The 15,795-nt window shown below is 40.7% G+C and overlaps 1 long non-coding RNA gene across 1 annotated transcript; it reads left to right on the forward strand.

Annotated features, from left to right (window-relative positions):
• Positions 1-5,510: 5,510 nt before the first annotated feature.
• On the forward strand, positions 5,511-9,415 carry LOC116097688. Its single transcript, XR_004121520.1, has 2 exons — positions 5,511-5,631; positions 9,228-9,415. It is a non-coding gene; the product is annotated as an uncharacterized LOC116097688 (long non-coding RNA).
• The last annotated feature ends 6,380 nt before the right edge of the window (positions 9,416-15,795 follow it).

Below are 15,795 nucleotides of genomic sequence, written 5' to 3' on the forward strand. Positions count from 1 at the left end.
GGGGCCTTTCATACATGCTTGCTAGGTAAACACTGCCACTGAGCTACATCCCCAATCTTTATTCTCATTTTATGAACATTATTTCCATTTGACTCTTTGCAGAGATTTTCTTGTTATTTTGTTTCTTCCACTTTGGTTTTCAAATGTGTTCATAATTACTTGTTGAGGCTTCTGCTTTTAATGACAGCTTTAAAATCCTTGCCAGGTAATCCAACATCTGTGTCATCTCATTGTTGACATCTGTTGATTGTGTTTTCTTGTTCAATTCCAGAATTTCTTGGTTCTTGATATGATGAGTCACTTTTATATCTTGTAGTTATTTTGGGAGGTTATGCCAGAGATTGAAGTCTGTTGAATTAGAGAGTGTCTGTTTGAACATTTCTGGTGGGAGGAAGAAACATCCATTCTTTAATACCTGAATGGCTGTAGAAGTTCAGGATGCCACCTTCTGTATTCAGATGTTGATGGCAACTATTCAGAATCAAATAGGAGAAAGGATACAGGCTTTGGAGCCAGGCAACCCTCAGTTAAAACACCCATTCATTCACTAATCATCATAGGATATGTTGAGTGAGCTCCCTAACCTCAGTTTCCTCATCTCTGGAACACAGAACATTATGTGTACCTGGGCAGGGCATTTCCAGGGTTAGAATCTTAACAGGGGAAGAGCCTAGTGTATGACAGAGGGTCAATATAGTTTCTCCAGTTACAAAAATCAGCGTATTGCAAAGGAACACGCTACAGAGTCACTGTTCCAGTTAGCTCCTAGCTTGGTCTTTTCTCCTAAATATCCCTGCTTTCTAAACACTATTTAATATATGGTAAAAACATGACTTACTTTTAACGTGTCAATTGTAACACCTTGTTGGGCCATGGGCCTTCCTATTTACCTGTTTGGTTTTTTTTAAGATTTATTTATCTATTTTATGTCACTGTCTTCAGACACACTAGAAGAGGGCATCAGATCCCATTGCAGATGGTTGTGAGCCACCATGTGGTTGCTGGGAATTGAACTCAGGACCTCTGGAAGAGTAGTCCATGCCCTTAACTGCTGAGCCACCTCTCCAGCCCCTACTTACCTCTTCTTACCTTTGCTGCCTTGTTGAAGTTCTCCACTTATTTCACACAATAGAATGGTTAAGGAAAAAAAAAGTAAATGCTACAAATTTGCTTTATCAAATTTTTAAAAAATCTTTATCAATTTAAAAAAAATCTTTATCAAGGATGTTTCATGTGTTTTTCTTGATGAGTCTTAAAGTTTTACCTGTGAGCAACCCTTATTTTTTAATTGTCATAAGATGCAGATGATATAAAATGTGCTGCCATAGCTATGTCTTTAGTCCTGGAGAGTCAAGTGCATTGACATTATGCAGCCTATCTTCAGCGCGTTTGTGGCTTGCCAAGTGGTCACCTCATACCTGGCAGACAAATCCTCCTTTCTCCCTCACTGAGCTCCTGGTAACCAGCATTCTGCTTTGTGTTTCTGCAAATTTAGCCCTCAGGTATTTCACACAAGCAGTGGTCATCAACTCCTAACTGATCTTTTTCCTTGTGCAGTGTCTTTAAGCTCTGTGTCTATGACAGTGTGTGTCTTAATCACCTTCTTTGCAAAGATTGTCGTGTCTACGTTGCCTCTTGCTTGTCTATCCCCTTCCCAAAGACTCAAGTCTTTTAGCCATTGTGAAGAAGGCTGCTATGTCATGAGTGCACAATGCCCTACTTTTGCTTTCTGTAACTATACTCAGAAGTGAAATTTCAGCAATATTTTGAAATTCATATACCTTAATTTGTTACAAGGAAGGTCTGGAAGTTCATTTTATAGAGTGACTTACTGCATTTATTATATTGTTACTTAGCTTCTCGTTACCATAGCAAGATGTCTAAGACAGCCTGAGGGAGAGGGGCATGCTTTGGTCAATAGTTTCAGTGGTTTCAATCCACTATGTCCTGGCTTTCTTGCTTTAGCCCTATGGCAACACTGCACATCCTGATGGTATCTAAAAAGAGAAAGCAAGAGAGGAAGAGGCTAGCATTCTACCATCTGCTTCAGGAGCATACCTGTTTCTCATCCAATGACTAGGCTCCCTCCACCACCTTCATGTCCGCTCCTCCTCTGCCTCTCCTCCACCACCTTCATGTCTGTTCCTTCTCTGCCTCTCCTCTACCACCTTCATGTCTGCTCCTTCTCTGCCTCTCTCTGTTTCCTCCTTTTGTTCTTTTGCTTCATGGGCCACCAAGTTTCAGTCCTTGGGTTGCTCTCATCTTCATCTGTATTCAGTCCCTTATGATGCATCAGGGGTTTTTATTTTGTTGGTGTTTGTTTGATTTTAATTCACAGTTCAGTGTGTGGTGCTTGAATAACCTGAGTGCTACGAGGATACCTTCACTTTGTGCAGTGTTAATGGAGGATAGCTGTAGTATGCTATTTCACACATGTGAAAGCAAGTGATTATGTCACCAAAGAGGAAGCTGAAAATGGCTGAGTGAAACCTAACCTACACTTTATAACTTCTTGGGTAAGGTAAGAACAAGTCAGACTCACGAGAAATACTTTCAACCCCTTTGAGGGCATCTCCCCAGGTGACAGAAGGAGCTCCAGCAAGCCCCATCTTTTAAAAGTGTATCATCACCCAATAGAACTATCCCAGAAACCAAGCTCTGAACATAAGAGTCTGTATGAGAAAAAGCAAAATCCAAACCACAGTGTAGGCTTAGAGTTTTCAAAACTTACTTTAATAAGGATTCTTAAATGCTTCAACCTCCCTTCTAGTCCACTGATCAAAGATGGGGGGAAAAGATGGTTAATAGGACAAGGGGAATCTGAATCTGCTTAGAAATAGTTCTTTGGAGCGATTTCAAACACTAATCAGGAGCAGCAATCCAGTCTAACCAGCAAACAGCAAACACAAATCAGTAGCAGTGGCTGGATCCACAAGAAACTGAGATTCTCTGCCGAATCAGCATGAGTCTGAGAACTTGCCAAGAAGCAATCAGAATACCAAGTTAAAATCTTTGGTGCTTTTGTCTCTATGAAGTCACAGCAAGCAAGGATCAGTGAAGATCAGCACCACATTGCAAGACCAACCAATGCAAGAGTGTCTCTTCTCACTGTCTGCGAGCTTATATCTACATCATTTCTAAACATCACATGCTCCCTCAAACATCTACTCCAACAAAACATCACATGCCCTCTCACAAGACAGCCTCCAGAAAAAACCCAAATGTCTGCTTCAGCAAAACATCCTCTCATAAGACAGCTTCAAAAAAAAAAATTACACTACCCAATTGAGTCTCCAAAGAAACCAGAAATTTCCATTTTATATCCCCCTTCCCACTTAAAAATCTGGTTTTTTTAACATTAACAATTTACACACAATAGAAATAATTGTAAGAACTATAAAACTAGAACTTTACATTTTAAGTAAATGGCTTATGTACAATATAGTCAAACAATGGTCTAACAAAACAACCTTACATTTTTATCAATATATAATAATTAAAGAAAACTACCTTAAATTTCTATCAGTATATAATAATTAAAACAATTAAATACATTGATTAACTTTAGTTTGTTTTCTCCATAATCATAACCAGTAAGAACCTACCATCTTAGATGATAACTATAACACATCTAACAACCCAAGCCATCCACCCCAACTCAAGGGAAGAGGATGACGGTCTTCTTATAATTGCTTCATGCAACTGAGTTGAAGAATCCCTGTTTGGAGCCTAAGAAGAAAAAAAAATGGTTAGTCTTAAAACAGCATTTGTTGTCTAGTCTCTGTGTTGTCTGTCCAGTCTATGGATTGTTATTTGTCCAGTCTATATATTGTTCAGTCTTTATTCAATCAATCACTTGGGCTAGCCCTCTTGAAGTTGATTTGCATGCATATTTTGGAGAAATCAATAACTGAGATGGTCTATGAGAGTGAATCACCAGGGCTATTTGCTTTGTGAAGACACTCATGTCTCAGCTGAGAAGAGAGTTTTTTGTCAGATCTAATCTTTATAAGTTGTGTTGGTAGCCATGTTTTTTCACTCCCTGTAGAAACATAAACATAACCACATCCCCATCTTAAAACTATTGCTGGACTCGATTCTAATGTCAACACATCCTTATAGTTTATTGGTTGGCCTAGTTCCTCAGTTTTTTTTCAATAACACAGTGTCTCTCAGCTTCTGTTGTTCCTTTTTCACAATACTAAGAAAATTTAGAGTTAACAGAGCATTATTCAGTTTGTCCCTGGGGTTTTTTACTCTTCCTTTTTTGATTAATAAGCTTCTCTTTTAAGGTACAACTGGCTCTTTTTATAGCTCACTAGGCAGATCGTGTTGGCTCACCGTTTGGAACACTTCTAGACTTCATCACACCTCCATAAAACAAGTACAACCAGCTACCATCATTCCATTCCTAGACTTGTACAATAGCCTCCTACTTGAATTTTTGGCTTTACACCTTTCTTTCTTTTCTCCTTAGTACAGAATGAGCCTTCTAAAATGTAAGTAGAACCAGGGCATTTCTCTGCTCCAAACCCTCTCATGGGTTCTATGTTTATGCAAGTGGTTCGCACCCTTCCTAATACTGCAACACTTCAGCACAGTTCCTCATGTTGTGGTAACCCCTAACCATAAGGTTATTTTTGTTCCTTTGTTTTAACTGTAATTTTGCATCATGAATCATAATGTAAATATCTCTGTTTTCTGATAATTCTAGGCAACCCTCTACATCTGTCCCCAAAGGGGTTATTATCCACAGGTTGAGAACTAGTGGCTTATTCAGTGAAAGCCAAAGTTTTCACTTAAGAGTAGTTTCCTGCAAAGTTGCATGCATCCTGCATCTCCAGCTGATGCCGTTAACCTAGAAAGAGGAGGCTTCACTCTGCCACCATCTACCTGCCTTTCCTTCACTCTACTGCATTCTCCTTGACTTCCTTGCTGTTTCTGTCATGTGCAGGCTTGTGTCTGCTTGAGAGCCTTCTGACATGCTGAGACATGGCAAGACCCTGCAAAGTCATAATTTCATTGCCACAAATCCAACTAAGAATATCATGTGTAGAGGACTGTGAGGAGGTAAAAGAAGTCATGCTCACCAAATGTTCAACATCTGTTATCTCTTTATCACTCAGAAACTTTGTCCACCCTACATGTTCTCCGCAATACTGTGCTTCATGATACACTTGGGAGAGATATGTTTCTTCTACATATTACAAGACTTCTCTAACAAAGAAAACCAAAAACCAAAATGACATGTAAAATATGGTAGTCTCATTTTTGTACTTGTAAGGGTTCCTATACTAAGGTTTCAGCTGTTTAGGGCAGCTCCACTCTATACTATAACCTGGAGGCCTGGTGCCTTGTAAAGGCCTGGGCCATTACTGCCAACTGTATGGCTCTAATGTGGTCATAAAGGTTGCATGAATGATCATGTGGCTCCTAGAACTTCTACTCACATTCCACCCGAGTAACCTAACCATAGAGTAAATTCCAAGAATAAGGAAATCTAGACGTTGTCTGACAGTGGATAGGTTTTAATGGGCTATTGGCTGCTCCTGGTACCTAGTCCTTTCATCACTTTGGGCTCTGCTCCTCTGACAGCATTAGTTATCAAGTTACCAAAAAGCTTTCTCTCAGGTGAGAACAATGTAATTGCTAGTGAACTGGAATTTGAGACTATAGTCTGCCCATTTGAGGTTCATCATGCCACGTGTGTATTAGCATGTTGGTTGAAGCTTTTTTTCTTTCTTTTTTTTTATGATGCTTGTTAAAGAGGAAGAAATTTTGTTTCAAAGTTATGAGGGAAAAGAAGATTTATTTGCATTCAGGGGAGTTTTTGAATACCTAACAATGATCCTATGGTCAGCTGTACAAGTTCATGGAAGATCACAGCAACACACAGGGTACTACCATCTAAGGATGCTAGACTGGATCACTCCAAAAAGGAGAAAACACTGACCACTTGAGATGTTACCAAAAAACACAAACAATAAGAAACAGATAGTGGTAAAAAGAAAGTATAAAGTTTATCTGTAAATTCTTAAATCATGGCCTCCAATTTTTCTTTCTATCTTGAATATTCATAATATATTTGAATGGATGATTATGTATTAATCAGCATTTTCTTTTCTCATTTATCTTTTCCCTACACTTCATGTAAACTGTTTACCCTATCTAAATGAAAATTTTAATCAATAGATTGAGTGATATGAATAACAGACTAAATATAACAGGGAATACTCCCAAGTATTATAATAGTATTATAATAACTTTTAAGAACAGTAGTTTTTTATTTTAATTTTCCCTTTAAAGAAGTTAAAACCATTTGTTGATGCTCATTTATTTATGTGAGCAGTGGTCCTTCTACTGTCTGTGCATGATTTGTGCTTTTATTGTGATAGGTCCCGCTCAGATATTTAGCTATGGGGAGGAGGGGACATGTGGATGACTGGAAACCAAGAGCAAACTGTGATGACTGGTAGATTGGAGTTTTCAACTTCCATCCTATCCTCTTGCTAATTAGAGGGAGTGAGAAGTTCAATCCTCATTGTATCAATTATGTGACAACTGGTTGCAAATTAGGTTGTCCCAATTGGGAAATAAGAATAAAGCAGAAATAATTTTCCTGCTTCCTTAAAAAGTTGTATCTCTTGGACAATATATTACTTCATAAAAATCACTAAACCTCTTCAACAAGGGGTCAGCAATTCTCATGATTCTAGTTGTCCAGTCTATTATGACAATTTCTTCTTGACTCTAACTTCCCAGTGCCTGGATCAATTTATAATTAGCATGATCTCTATTGAATTTAGAACTCTACTCATATTATCATTTAGGTATAAAATGGCCCTCATAGGCTCCTGTTTTGAATACCTTGTTTCAAGCTGGTGGTGCTGTTTATCTAGGATCTCAGAACTTTATGGGATGTGGTCTGGCTGAAGGAAATGGGTCACTAGAAAAAGCCCTTAGAAATGGCTTACTCTTGGCTCTTCTTCATCATATGCCTGTTTCTTGTCCATCATGATATAATCTATGTTCCCTAACATCATAAACTGAGGGCCAAAACAACCCTTTCTTCCTTTATGTCAGGTATTTGAGTCACAGCTAAAAGTCTAACCAACAGAACTTTCAATCCTCAAGCCAGCAGCTCCCAGATAAGGTATTCACAGGTTTTTGAGAGTCATACCTGCTGATCCAGCCTAAGTTTACTTCAAAAGACCCTTTAAGTAGGCAATTCCTTATATCAGAGCTTTTCCTGTTGAAGAGGCTGAAGCTCAATGGTTCTGTTTCCAACAGTGTGTGTTATTGGTCTTTTCTTCTTTATTTTTTTCTCCATCATGCTCCCTGGAATGTAGATGTGAGCACTGTCATTCAGAGCTAAGACCATGGAGGTCCTAAACTAGAGGCATCAGAATGATGTGTGGGGGGTGTATGCTGTATGTGTATTGTGTGCATGTGTGATGCATGCACATAGGGTGAGAAGTAGCTGCATGAACATGCCTAGAGACCAGAGGAAGGCATCAGAAGTCTGGCTCTCTTGCTCTCAGCCTTCACTACTCTCACTTGAAATGTGGCCTCTCACTGAACTTGGAAGTAAGCTAACAGTCAGAGAGCTTCAGTGATCCTTCTGACTCTCCCCTGCCTCCCAGTGCTAGAGGTACAGCCACATGGCCACGCCCATCTTTATACACGGTTGTTAGGGATTCAAACCTAGGGCTTCATGCTTGAACAACATATATTTTTACTCACTAACCAATCTTCCCATTAGTCAGTCCCTCCACATGTGTGTATGTGTGCTGTATTTTATTGTAAATGTGTGGTTGTAAATATATTCTTAAGACAACTTATGTTGAAATCTTGTATAGTAGACACTCAGGGGTTTTATTTTATTTTATATTATTTTATTTTTTAAGTTGTTGTCTTTTGTTTGTTTGCTTATGTACATGAGTGTTTTGTCTGCATGTATGTCTGTGTACAATGTGTGTGCCTAGACTGGTTCCTGAAGAGGCCCAGAAAGAAGTTACTGGATCCCCTAGAATTGTAGTTACAGATGTTTGTGAGCCACTATGTAGGTGCTGGGAATGGGATGTAGGTCCTCTGGAAGAGCAGCCAGTGTTTTTAACCACCAAGCCATCCCTCCAGCCTGTTATTCAGATTTACAGAAAACAAAAGCTTCTATTTCAAGACAGTATTACTTCAGTAATCTAGTACCTTCCACCAAGTCAGACAAAATCACCAATTCAGACTCCAAAGAACTCAATATAAGCCCAGGGAAATTTGCCTACTAGGTTTCTGTTAGGCGACAGACCATGAAAAAAGAAGATTATGACTATCAATTTATATATTCTTAATAATTACTAATATATCTATTGCAGAATGTATGTGTGTGTTGTTGTTGTTGTTGTTGTTTTGTTTTCTCTTTGGTTAAGACCACAAAAATACAAAAGAAAATAGTTTGTTTTTATTTTTGAACTCAGTGTACCCTGTAGTCTTATTTAGGATGGTCTTGAACTTGCTGTATAACAAGAGAAAGCCTTGAATTGACTAATCTCCTGCCTTTGCTTCCCAAATTTTGGATCATAAGTGTGCCACTAGCTTTGAAATACAAACTTTAAAAGCTTCTTCTTCTTCTTCTTCTTCTTCTTCTTCTTCTTCTTCTTCTTCTTCTTCTTCTTCTTCTTCTTCTTCTTCTTTTGGTTAGGGTTTCTCTCTGAAAGCCCCACCAGTTTTCCATTTTTTCCATTTGTTCTAAACTTTAGTCACTTCTGAGCCACATTCTGAAGTACTCTCCCTGGGGGATTAGCCTGCATTTCTGTTCTCCCCGATTTTGCTCAGACACTTTGTCTTTCAGAAAATTGCAGCCTGTGTGCACAGTGATTAGGAACCTCGGAGTAGAAAGGTTGGCAAGCTCATTGCACCTTTGCAAAACAGACACTAATTGATTCTATATTAAAATAAAATCCAAGATTACAAATTCTATGTAAAGTTAACATGTACACATCTCCATAAAAGGTACTAAGAGTAGAAGTGAATTTGTGTGTTGTGAACTAAGTATATCCACACAGTGTTTTCTAGGTACTCTTCTCTTTCTCCTTCTTTACAGTGTTAGTATCTAAAGGCCTACTAGAATTTACTGCCCTTGCCAGAAGGGCAGGAATTATTTTAAAGTGCCTAATTGAAACACTTCTATGGTTATAAATAGCTGAATATTCTGCTGTTTCTTATCATCAAAGGTCATGGAATAACAAAAGCTACTGGAAAAGAGATGAAGACCTGGAAACTTACCAGTTACATTTCATCAATAATTAACATGACATCATGGTATGAAATGATAATAATTTTCATTATCCTTTTTGTGTTATGAAATTAACATATTCCAAAACATGAGAGGTTATTAAATACTTTCAGTTGTTAAATAGGACATTCAACCTGTCTCATGAGTCAGATATAGAATGAGAAATGTCTAGAGATTTTGGGTGATTTGTATCTATTCTGCTTTCTCTCTGCAATCTTGACCCCATTCCACAAAATAAAAACAAAAAATTATAAACAGCATGAAACTTGAATTACACAGGTAAGAACTTAAATTCTGTTATAAATTCTAATACAAAATAAGTTTATAGTAAAAATTCAGTTAGTATTGCAATTGATCATTTTAATTTGCATTTCATTCTTGATGAAAAGTATGTAAATTATGCAAAAATATCTATAGATAAAAAATATCCAATGAACTAATGAGAAAGGACCATTAATTATATTTTTATTTATGGTGAAAAATGGTAAAATAGGGTTTTCTAGATCTGCACACAGACTTTGAAATTTTGAATTTTATAACTGTCATTTTAACTTTTTAAGACTGATTGAGTGGCAGAATCCTAAATGATAATTCTTTAAAATTGCCATAAATCTCTATTTAGTAGTAGTTAAAACAATGTAGGAATATGTCAAAACCACTGTGCTTACAAATGTGTTACTGCATCCTCTTGTCTTCACTAACAATCTGAAAAACAAGTTCAGGGCTTCCAAACATTCAAACAAAATTTGAAACAGATTTGATCTTGTGCAAATAAAAGTAGAAATGCAGTATGTTGTGGTAAGTGTAAAAAGCATTTTTATTCTATTCTTGTGTGCACTGATTGTTTTTTTGCTTGTTTCTTCAATTGTTTGGGGATCTTGTTTTGTCCTGTTTTATAAGACGGAGTCTTTTTATGTAGCCGTAACTAGACTGCAATTTGTTATGTAACCCTGGCTGGCATCAAATTGTTGACAATCCTCCTGCCTCTGCCTCTCAGGGGCTGGGATTACAAATGTGCACCAGGAATTAAAGATGTGCAGGAGGAATTACAGATGTGTACCGGGACACCCAGGTACATTTTTCATTTGTGGTTTATAAGTTTTGTACACCGGTATGACTATCACTGAACACAAATTAAAAGTATGCATGCTGCATAAGATAATCATCTCTAATACAAAATAAACGTCATAAACACTTCAGCGAAGAATTTCAAATACATCATCAATTTAAGATCTAATCAAGTATACTAAGAGAATAATTCATTAATCTTCAGAACCAAAAAGCAGAAGTTAGTATTCTGTGCTTCTTTTACATTAAGGTATTAAATTTACATGGCAGCTTTAACCATCTATTGGTAAAAGAAATAAATTAACAATAAGATACTATTAGAATCTTATCTTGCTGGTAGTTTTTAAAATATTGGTATTAATAGAGATGCAAATCCAAAGTGTCAGGGCACGTGCCAAGAATATGTATGTAAGTATGTGAATTTTAATAGACTCATCAATTTACATGATTAATCATCAGTAGTATTTAAATCAACTTAAACTTTCTGATCGTGGGGGGAACAATATTTTCCATGTATGTCCGTTCCACAGGAGCAAAAATCGGTTGGGGTATTGACCATTGAGCAAATGTCCCCAGAAACAAAAGGAAAGATTTAAAAAAATTAAAGTCCCATAAATTCGTGAGTGTGCTCAGGAATTAAACAAAATCATGTAAACAACACCCCCCCCCCCCGCGAAGTTCCCATCTCCCTTTGCCTTTAACGGTCATTAATTTCATTTACTTTTTAAGTTTTAGCCAGCCTTGCTGCTTCCACATCATTAAAATCAAACTTCTAGTTGTAGCTGCGTATTAACACATTTATTTGCTCACATCAGTAGTGCTTCATCATTTTGCCCTATTCTGAGAGCTCACTCTCCAATCCCACACTCAACATTTCAAAGGCAAGTTACTTCTGCATCACACAATTTTGCTCTTTCAATTTCTGCTATTTTCCCAAGACAAAAATCGGATTTTAAATGAACAGAAAGATTGTGCGAATCAGGACTTTGTTTAAAATACAACGAAACTCAGGAAATCAACCAGCTCCAGTCAGTGTCCAGGAGCATCCTCGGGAACCCTGGAAGCTTTGCTGTGATTGCGTCTCAGTAACAGGCTCCAGTTTTCATAGTCCATCAGCTTGGATACATTGTTGCAAAAAGAGGTCACTCCTAGACTGTGATTTATATTGATGGTTTTAATTTTTAAAGTGTCTTAATTGATTGTTTTTTTTTTGTAGTCCGTATAACCCATCACCCCATCCCCTCCCGCTACTATAATGAAGTTACTGCTTCACTCTGCTAAAGAAAACACTCACAAAGAAGTTCCTCCATGCTTACAGCCAATTTTTGGGCTATTCCCGGTTGTTGGAGAGGGCCATGTTTGAAACTATTTAATATTTCCTCCTCTCCACCACTTCCTGACTCACGCCCCTGTTTTATTCTGGAAAGGCCGTTTGCCTTTCGATCTGAGCCAAAGTTTCTGGCGGTCAAGTTTGGGGCTTGGTAAGAAATAGCCCCTAGACGCGGCTGATTGACCCTGCCCCTCATAGCTGCCTCCTGGTAGGTCAGCAGTGGCTTCGTTTTCTGCAGGACTCTGGCAGGGTGTGAAGGCGAGAGGGAGGGAGGGGGTGAGGGTTCGCTGCTCAGGCAAAAATCTCAGCAGCGGCCTTGGACTGAGCCGACAGATGAAGAGAGGAACTCAGTTGCTGGAGCTGCCGAGCAGTGGGCATCAGGCACCAGGTGGCACGCACTGGCTATCTGGTAAGAAACAGTCCTTGGCAATCCTGGGGACCGGGGAGGAGCTGGTAGGGCTGAACACCCCCACCCCTCTGGAGCTCATGGTCCCTGAGAAGTCAGAGGTACCCAGCCCGAGGCTGCAGAGCTAAGGCTGTGCACCCTAGATGCCCAGAGACCTCTGAGCAACCCTCAGTTGACAGCCCCCAGGTCAGCCCACTGTTTCAGATGTAGGTAGGCTCCGGAACTCCCATTCCCTTCCCAAAGCTAATATGGACTATGGAGTCCAGTCGCCTGCATCTCTAAGTGTAGGGGTGCACCTGTTGCGAAACAGACAGGGGTCAAGTAACCTCAGCCCTTTGCTGCTGCTAGGGTGACCAGCATAGTCCTAAAAACCCATCCCAACTAGGTCGCTGTCGCTGCCGCCGCAGCTGCTGCGCTAACTGGCTCTCCTTATCCATCCTAGTCCTTTGAATCCGTCCACAGCCAGGGAGGACCAAGGTCACCGTGCTGGTCACCAGGCCTCTCTGGCTGAAGCCCCTTAGGCTGCTGCAGCCTTAGCCCAAAAGAGTCTCCCTTACTGTCGCCTTTTGGCACACGGCGTGAGCTATGGATGGCAAGCAACCCTGAAATTAGTGCTAGGGTTCCGAACTGACTCCTTTGGTGTTCGGGACTTTTGAGCGGGGCTTGAGCGGCAGACGTCTGTGAACTCGCAAGATCTAAAACAATCCAATGAGACCAGTGGCAAGCAGGGACTCCACTTCTTGGACCCCAGAAAGTATTGGTCCATTTTATGGTGAACGAAGTGGTGGCATTTTTAGTTCGATATCCTCTCCTAGCTGATAACCCTTCAGAAAGCAGAAAAGGGAGAACTAGACAATCACGAGACCCTGGGACTCCTAAAAGCTTTTACTAAAGTGTTCATCTGGTTGGGACCCTGGACCTGCACTCATCTGGTCTGCAGGAAATGCAAAGCCCTGGGAAATGCAAAGCCAAGGAGCCCAAGGCACTGCATCTGGCATCTACCTCCAAGCAGAACACTTGGCATGCCTACCCCCACTCCCAGCTCCAGCTCAGGCACCTCGAGGTTACTGGAGCTAACTATCCTGGGCCCCTCTGTGGTCTGTCTGTTCAGGCAAGGTCCGCAGGAGCTTTCTAGTCCAGTGCAGCCGCCCTAAGGGACTTCTGTTCGACTCTGAATTTGGTTGGGATTCCCAGAATCAGCTCCTAGTCTTTCTAGTCCCCTCCCCTATTTTATTCCCTGACCTTCTTGACTAACTTTGAACTTTATTTTGAACTGTCTGCTGAGACGACTGGAACTTTTAAAAAGTTAGTGTGCCTTACACGTGTATGACTAGGTTCTGCCCCTTCATTGGAACCTCTTGTAATCTTAGTGGACTTTGTTACTTCGAAAAGGAAACCCAGCCCAGCGGTTTCAGTTTAGGCCTGAGAACAGGACTTGAAGACTCAAAGTTAGGAAGGTGGTTCCTGAGACAGCAGGGACAGACCAGATGCACTCAGGCTCGGAAATCGCTGTTCTCCGGGAACGCCCCACCCCACTCCCCTCAGTCCCTTGATAGTCATCTGAACCTCAAAAGACTTACGTCCTGACTGCTCCACTTCCCTAGGTTTGTGGATTGGCTACCACTTGGAACCTCCGCTATTGGGCAACCATTTAGCTTTTAAGCCGCACCTAAGGTGCCAGTATTTTAACCAAAATGGAGCAGTCTGGCGGCTTAGGGGAGTTTCCTTTAGCTCGGAAATTAAAAGTGCTTTGGGATATTAATCTTTCCACCCTACGTGAAAGCTCTTGGAGTCTTGTTTTAAGGAATTCTCCTTTCACGGAGGTGTGAGCAATAGAAGACTCTTGAGTCCGGTCTCCCAGGACATTAGAGCCCTGTCCTTGATGAGGGACTGTTGACCATGTTATTTCTTTTTTAAGTAGGTCGGTGTGAGAGAGCTTTCTCTCCAACGTCCAGGCCCTGTATCCTGCTGACAGAGGACTAGAGAGAGTTTCACTGATGACTGTGTGTCAGTCTGCACGACCTGAGAAGGGTGTACAAACCCCGGGAATGGGAGTGGGGGTACCCTCTGCTGAATGTCTGACTTGCGATTGTAGGAAGTGAAGCCTCCTTTTTCTGGTTGTCCCGGTGATTGTAAGGCGAGCCATGTCTGCCTGGGGTTACAGTACAAAGTCTCTTGCTTTTCATACAGACACTGCCTTAACTTAGCTTTTGTTCCTGGAATTTTCAAGCCGGGAGAGATGGGGTATCCAGCTGCTTCCAGAGGCCACCCTTGTCCAAGACTCCTTTCTTTCTAGGGATTTCTGTGTTCCTGTCTCTCGTGCTACAAAGCAATTTTTGATTGACAAAAACATCGAAGAGGAATGGGAGGGGGGTGTCTGCGCACATTTCGCACTCGCTTCTATGGAACGCAGCAAACTCCAGCTCTGTTTATCCTCAGAAGCCACGGCTTTGTACCAAGCCCGCACACATGGGTATCTCCGGGTCCTGCGGACACACACACACACACACACACACACACACACACACACACCGTTGCTTTTTATTTTACCCTGAACTGCTGCCCAGCTCAGCTGCCGCTCCAGGTGGTCTGTAGCTAAGCTCTGGATGCTCTCAGCTTTCGCCTGAGGCCAAAGACTGCCTCCCCACGCCCCACGCCCCCATCCCAATACGCACAGCGGAACTTGAGGTGAAGAAGGCGGTTGGCTACTCCATTTGGGAAGCTCAAACCCCAAAGATATGTATTGAGCTCTTGAGAATCTTTCAATTCCTAACTCTCCCATTTTTCTTCACTCTTTTTTCCTCCCTAAGTTTTCTTCCTAAACTGATTTTTATACAACATTGGAGATTTTGTCTCTCCTCCATTAGTTCTATAGCTCAGAAGTTAAAGAAATGTACAAAACCAAAATTATTTTAATTAGCTATTTTTAACGCAAAAGAAGAAATAAAAGAGACTATTCCTCCATAATAGTATCAAAGGCAAAAACGCATTGCCAAATGGGCACATGATTTTGAAATTACCAGAAAGGGCAAATAAACAAAATTAACTGAACTTAGAGAAAAAGTACCAGTGAATAAAAACTTCAGTCAGCAAATTCTCCAGTTCCCTGGTTGAACCTGCCCTGTTTTGGCTCTGGTATCCCTCACGTCTTTCTGTTGAGACCTGGTTTTGCTCACATTTCCGTAAACTAGAGAACAACCCAAATCCTCTCTCAAGTCCAAAGAAACAGGCCGATCTTCCAGGCAGCTTCCGTTGCTTCCCTTCACTGTAAGATTAGGTTAAAGGAAATAGAGTGAGGGCAGTGGCATAGAAGAAAGTTTTTAAAGAACAAAACAACAACAAAAACAAGAAGTCCAGAACCGCCGCGGTGAGCGTGTCAATCAAAGGGTTTTGTGCCTGGGGGCTCCTTGCGGTTCCAAGCAGAGGTGTCCCAGGGCGGCCCCACAATGAATATGAATAGGAATCCTTGCTAACTGGGACAGCAAAGCGCACCGCCCTGAATGATGGCACGTCATCTTAACCAGCCCAGGATAGATAGGAGGGCTCCTTTTGTCTCTTTTCTCTGCTGCAGCGCTATAAAAGCCCCTCTTTTACTGCAAGAGGTTAGTTCAGGCACACACCAATACGCAGTGCAGGAAACAGCTAAACCAGAGATAGCGAGGGGAGCCGAAAGAGAGAGAGAGAGAGAGAGAGAGAGAGAGA

The sequence above is a fragment of the Mastomys coucha genome, unplaced genomic scaffold, assembly GCF_008632895.1.
Source record: "Mastomys coucha isolate ucsf_1 unplaced genomic scaffold, UCSF_Mcou_1 pScaffold2, whole genome shotgun sequence".
In the NCBI taxonomy this organism is placed as follows: domain Eukaryota; kingdom Metazoa; phylum Chordata; class Mammalia; order Rodentia; family Muridae; genus Mastomys; species Mastomys coucha.